The 5,822-nt window shown below is 40.3% G+C and overlaps 1 long non-coding RNA gene across 1 annotated transcript; it reads left to right on the top strand.

Annotated features, from left to right (window-relative positions):
- Nucleotides 1–235: 235 nt before the first annotated feature.
- LOC120398561 lies at nucleotides 236–5,192 on the top strand. The gene is made up of 3 exons (XR_005594535.1): nucleotides 236–273; nucleotides 469–616; nucleotides 5,047–5,192. It is a non-coding gene; the product is annotated as an uncharacterized LOC120398561 (long non-coding RNA).
- The last annotated feature ends 630 nt before the right edge of the window (nucleotides 5,193–5,822 follow it).

A 5,822-nucleotide genomic window follows, 5' to 3' on the forward strand; every position in this document is an offset into this window, starting at 1 on the left:
CTGGTTTCAGTGGGTGAGTATGGACAATTCCCACCCATAGGAGCTCGTAGGATTGATTTCTTGGTGTACTTACATGGTGTGCCCCTTCCATCTATATCTCCTCCTTACTGTCCCCCACCAAAATGAGACTCTACCAGCAGTTTTGGCAAATGGTGCGTCACAATTAAGTTTGCAAGAAAGCAGATATCATCTCGCAAAAGAAAAGCTGCTAAATGTTTTTCCCCCCTTTGAATTTCAGCTTATGCCAAGATGTTTGGGAAGAAAGTCAAAATGGTAAGACCAATTCTGTATTTTTCTTAATTTCCAGCTCTAGTCATCATCTAATACTTGTAAAATTCATCCCCTCACCACACAGCTGGTTCACTAATGGCTGGCTATTTACTTCACTGCTTCTCTGGATTTTTTATGTTCCTAGCTTTTAGAAATTATATTATTCAAATTGTCCTTCGTGTGTTTCGTTTGGGGCAGGAAGGTTTAAATGAAGGGCAGTCCAATCCCCTTGCCCATCAAGAAGGTGCTGCTGAGTTGAGCAAGGATCTCCGGGATATAAATCTTCTAAGTGGGAAGAACTTCAGGAAGTCAGCACCACAATCCCCTAGGAAATCCAAGAAGAGAGGTAGGACTTCCAGCAGTGTAATTATGTACCCTGCTCACCTCAGTGCTGGGTCACTTTGAAACCTGATATATTGCAAGCTTATTGTACTTTGGTGCTTGTGGAAGGTGCTAGATTAACCACACTGGAGACTAGACTCTTCTAGCCACAGAAGAGTAGAGCATAGGCAGAAGCATCCTCACACTGCTTCTCACTAATGGATTTCCACCCTGGCTTCAATAGATGAACAGATAGTTCCCTCTCTCTGGCCATCCATTCTTTGGTCTTTGCGGGACGTGCAAGTGGCATTCACGATGCCCTTTTCTGTGATGTGGATATCTGTTGCCTAGAAACTAGACTGAAACCACCAAATCCATTTAATATAAAAGCCACTGAACAGTCATCAGACAGTAGCCTTCTGTGTCCTTGAGTCATATTTGGACTTGTGTCCCAGAGGTGAAAGGATTTGTAGCTTCCTCAGATCCATCCACAAATTAATTATAAATTTTATACCAAGAAGGTTAGGTTCCAGGGGCTAGGGCACTAGTGTGGGAGTCATAGACTTTAAGGCCAGAAGGGACCATCATGATCATCTAGTCTGACCTCCTGCACATTGCAGACCACAGAACCTCACCCGCCCACTCCTGTAATAGACCCATAACCTCTGGCTGAGTTACTGAAGTCCTCAAATTATGGTTTAAAGACTTCAAGTTACAGAGAATTCATCATTTACACTAGTTTAAACCTGCAAGTGACTCCTGCCCCATGCTGCAGAGGAAGGCAAAAAACCCCAAGATCTCTGCCAATTTGACATGGGGGGAAAATATGGTGATCTGTTAGACCATGAGCAAGTGGGCAAGACCCACCAGACAGACACCTGAGAAAGAATTTGCTGTAGAGCCCTCCCCATCTAGTGTCCTGTATGTGACTGTTAGAGATATTTGCTACTAGCAGTCACAGATAGGCACCATGTCACATCTCATCATACCATCCCCTCCATAAACTTGTCAAGTTCAGTCTTGAAACCAGTTAGGTTTTTTGCCCCCACTGCTCCCGTTGAAAGGCTGTTCCAGAACTTCACTCCTCCACTAGTTAGAAGCCTTCTTCTATTTTCAAGCCTAAACTTGTTAATGGGCAGCTGATATCCCTTTGTTCTTGTATCTACATTGATGTTTAACCTAAATAACTCCTCTCTCTCACTTGTATTTATTCCTCTGATGTATTTATCGATTGGTTAAGCTAAACATGCCAAAAAGTTTTCCATTCCTCTGATCAACCTAGTATCGCTTTTCTGTATCTGTTCCAGTCTAAATGCATCTTTTTTAAAGATGGGGAAACAGAATTGCACACAGTATCCCAGATGAGGTCTCACTAGTGCCTTGCATAATGGTAATAACTCTTCCCTATCTCTACTGGAAATACCTTGCCTGATGCATCCTAGGATTGTATTAGCCTTTTTCACAGAGGCATCACATTGGTGGCTCATAGTCATCCCATGATCGATCAATTCACCCAGCTCTTTCTCGTCCTCTGTCACTGCCAACTGATTGGTCCCCAGTTTATAGCAAAAAAAAATGTTTTTAGTCCTTAAGTGCATGACCTTCCAGTTTTTGAGATCATCCAGATCTTCTTGTATGATATTCCTGTCCTCTTCCATATTGGCAATACCTCCCGACTTTGTGTCATCCACAGTCTTTAACAGATACCTGCTTTTTGTGCCAAGGTCAGGAGACCTGAGTTCAATTCCTTGCCCACACCACAGACCTTCTGTGTGACCTTGGGCCAGTGACAGTCTTTCTACACCTCAGTTTCCCATGGGTAAAAGGGGGCTAATAGTGCTTTCCTACCTCACATGGCTGTTGTGGGGATAAATACACTGAAGATTGTGAGAGGCACAGACACTAAATTTAGTTTTGGGGAAAAATCAAAATGAAGTATTTCAAAAATATCAGTGTTCCATTTCAAAATTTTTGGCACAACACATTTTGATTTTTCATTTCAAAATGACTTTTTGTTTAAAAATTTATTTTATATAAAAAAAATGTTTAAGTATAAAAATCTGACCAAAATGTTTTGATTTTATTGAAACAAAATCATCTGACCCAAACAATATTGTTCAGAATTTTATTTCACAGGAAATTTTGAAATTTTTGTGTTTCATTTTGGAATGATATATTTTTTTTCAAAATATTGGATTTTCCAGCTAAACAAAATATCAGGTTTCCATGCAGCTCTAGTCATATAATTTGGCTAGATAGATATGATCAGTTTATGTTAATAGTTGGTGAGAGCAAGCAGCGTGCATTTGATAAGCATGAATATATTTTCTATGAATGTGTGTATTATACGTAAGTATGTATAGGAGCCTATATAATAGATGACCAGGTGCTCACAGATTGGTGGGATTATGGCATCAGAAATAGCTCCAAGCTCTCCTTCCTCCTTGCTCCCTGTTTTTCTCCTTTTCACATCCCTGTCCCTCCATCTTCCCCTTTTTCACCCTCTTTCTCTTTTCCAAGTTCCTTCCAATTCCCTTCCTTAGGGTTTATGTCCTCAGTAGATCTAAAAGGCAATAATTAATCAACCACAATTGACCTCATGTAAGAATGACATTCCATCCAGCAGAGGGCAGTATTGTGAGGCTAGAGAGAGACGTGTAAACTTTGGTGTAGTGTGTAGATGATATATCATCAACTGTTGTTATTTGAAGCATTAGGATAATTCAATGTGATTTTTATCATGTCTCATATGTGGTGTGCTTCTTAATGTCCCAGGTCTTGGAATAAGACTCTCGGCACTTACATTTTTCAAAAAAATAAGAGGCTAGGCCTTGAGAGGGCAGAGAAAAACTTGAATACATACCCAAGTGCACCCTGAAGACTCCAGAAATCAAATCAATAGTGTTTTTAATATCTCATCTTTTTAAGCCAATTTCAACATTTTGGAGGTCTGATTCATGATTTTTGAATGCATGGGGCTGGTGATGCTGGAAGGTAAAAACTGAAGTTGAGATGATTGATAGTAGTACCTACTACTGAGTGCAGCTATACAGCACTTCAACACAATGGACTGTATTCCCAATATACGACTAGAGTAAAAAAAGATAAGTGACAAGAAAAACAATTTTTAAAAACCAAAAAATATACTGTCATGGTTCTGAAACACGAGTCCCCTTTCGGGGCCCTCTGGGTTTTTCCTACTCTGCAATTAGACACTGGTGGCTGGCCCGTGCCAACTGACTTGGCCTCAGGGATTATTTATTTGTAGCGTAGATGTTCAGCCTGTTTGCTAATCAGGATAGGCAGGATTTTCAAGAGCACTCAGTCCTGACTTGAGTTGGTTGAAGAAATTTCACCAAAACATTTTTTCAATGGGAAATGGCTTTTCAAGCACTTTTTTTTTTTTGGTTGAATTTTTTTCCAATGAAAAACTGAATTTCAACATCTGAAAGATGGTTCGGTTTCTTCCCCCCACCTACCTCTGTTTTTTATTTCCTTCCCCCTCCTTCCCTTTTCGTGTGAGTGGGGGTGGCGGGTAAGGAAGAAGGGAGCGAAAGGAAGCAATAAAACCAGGAAAAAACAAAATCATGTTTGAAAACTGATTTTTTTTTGTTCATCAGTTTAACCAAAAACCTGAAAAAATCTGTAAATTTTCAAATAAAATGAAATGTTCTTTTAACTTTTTCACAGACAGTATGTGCTATTTTCTAACCAGCTGTACGTTTGATCTAACTGGGGTCCCATTAGTGATAATACTCCCATTAACTCAATAGGAGCAGAGTCAGGCCAGAGCTTGAGTGCTTTAAAAAAAAAAAAACCAACCACACTCTTGTTTCCTACAAAGCAGCATGTTGCTAGTCAGGGTGAACAGAATGACTTCATGCCCACATGTAGGTAATTTCACTTCTTTGTTTCATCACCGTCTCTCCTAGGCTGGGCCTGGAACTGGCCGACACCCCCAACTACAGGTCACCTAGAGAAGTTATTCCAGCTGGAGTTGCAGACTCTGTAGAACTGGATAAGAGGCCAGATTGCCCTAAAACCAAGATCTGCATTGCTGACAGAATGCAGGATGCTTTGCAGCTCCCTGCCATGAAACTCATTAAGTAGGGATTGCTTTGCTTATTCTTCCAAGAGTTAGAGCCTCTGGAAGGCCTTGGGTATTTTCTGATGGGTTGAAACTTGAGTCCTTCCTCACCTTGGAAGCTATTAGTGGTCATTTTGTCCTTAAGAGCTTAACATTGACTATAGATACTTAAACTCTAGTGAGTTGCAAAGAGTTGGTGAGTTTTAAAAATTCAGTATGTTTATTCACGGAACATAGAGAATGGGGTGCAATTAGATACTGTGCAATTATGCAGGTTGTTTTCATTGCTTTAAAGTTATTTCAAAGGAGAATGCACAAGGTGAAATATATTGCAGTGTATTTTAACTGTGTATTTTGTTCAATTGCAGCCTGCTTTTGGAAATACTGTGTTCAGAGCAAGTAGATTTTAGCCCTTCAATCAACAGACCATTTTGGTGACTAAAGAATTTGACCCGGACAAAGAAAGCTTCAAAAGCTGAAGCCTTTTCCACACAAACAATTAAACAGCAAGTAATAAAGTAACTATTTGACCATATTTGCCTTGCGTATAATATGTATTTAAAGGAAAAATGTAAATATTTTTATTTAAAATAATATAATAAAATAATTTTGTACAAGCAAGATTGTATAACAAAATTTCTTACCTTTATAAACTCTGTAGCTATCTTTGGAGAAAATACTAGGCCCCTTGCTGTGCACTTTGAAAGTAATAGCAAACCAGAAAGTATTTCTGCTTTTATGATAGTTGGAATTTCACATGAAGTTTCTTAAAGCATGATCCCAATTCTGCAACCCTAGTTCTACAACCAGTCTGACTGAAATCAATGATGGACATTGATTTCTCTTTACTGATACCTGAAGGAGGCTCAGGGGATCTCTGTGAACAAAGATCTGCTCATGGAGGTGGCATCTTGGAGATTCCCCATGGAGTCCCTTCAGAGTAGTGGGTGGGGTTTCCCTTGTGAAAAGCACTGCAGGGCCAGCCTGTTCCCAAACAAGGCAGCTCCTGGAGCGGGAAACTGAGGGAGACGAGGCTATCCCTGAGGAAGCCCTGTGCTAGCAGGGACTCCCACTACCTACATTGCCCTCAGCACTGCCCAAGGCTGTCATATCTTTGGGGTTTTTTGGCCAACCCACTCCCTTG

Source organism: Mauremys reevesii, linkage group 1 (assembly GCF_016161935.1).
Source record: "Mauremys reevesii isolate NIE-2019 linkage group 1, ASM1616193v1, whole genome shotgun sequence".
Classification (NCBI taxonomy): Eukaryota; Metazoa; Chordata; order Testudines; family Geoemydidae; genus Mauremys; species Mauremys reevesii.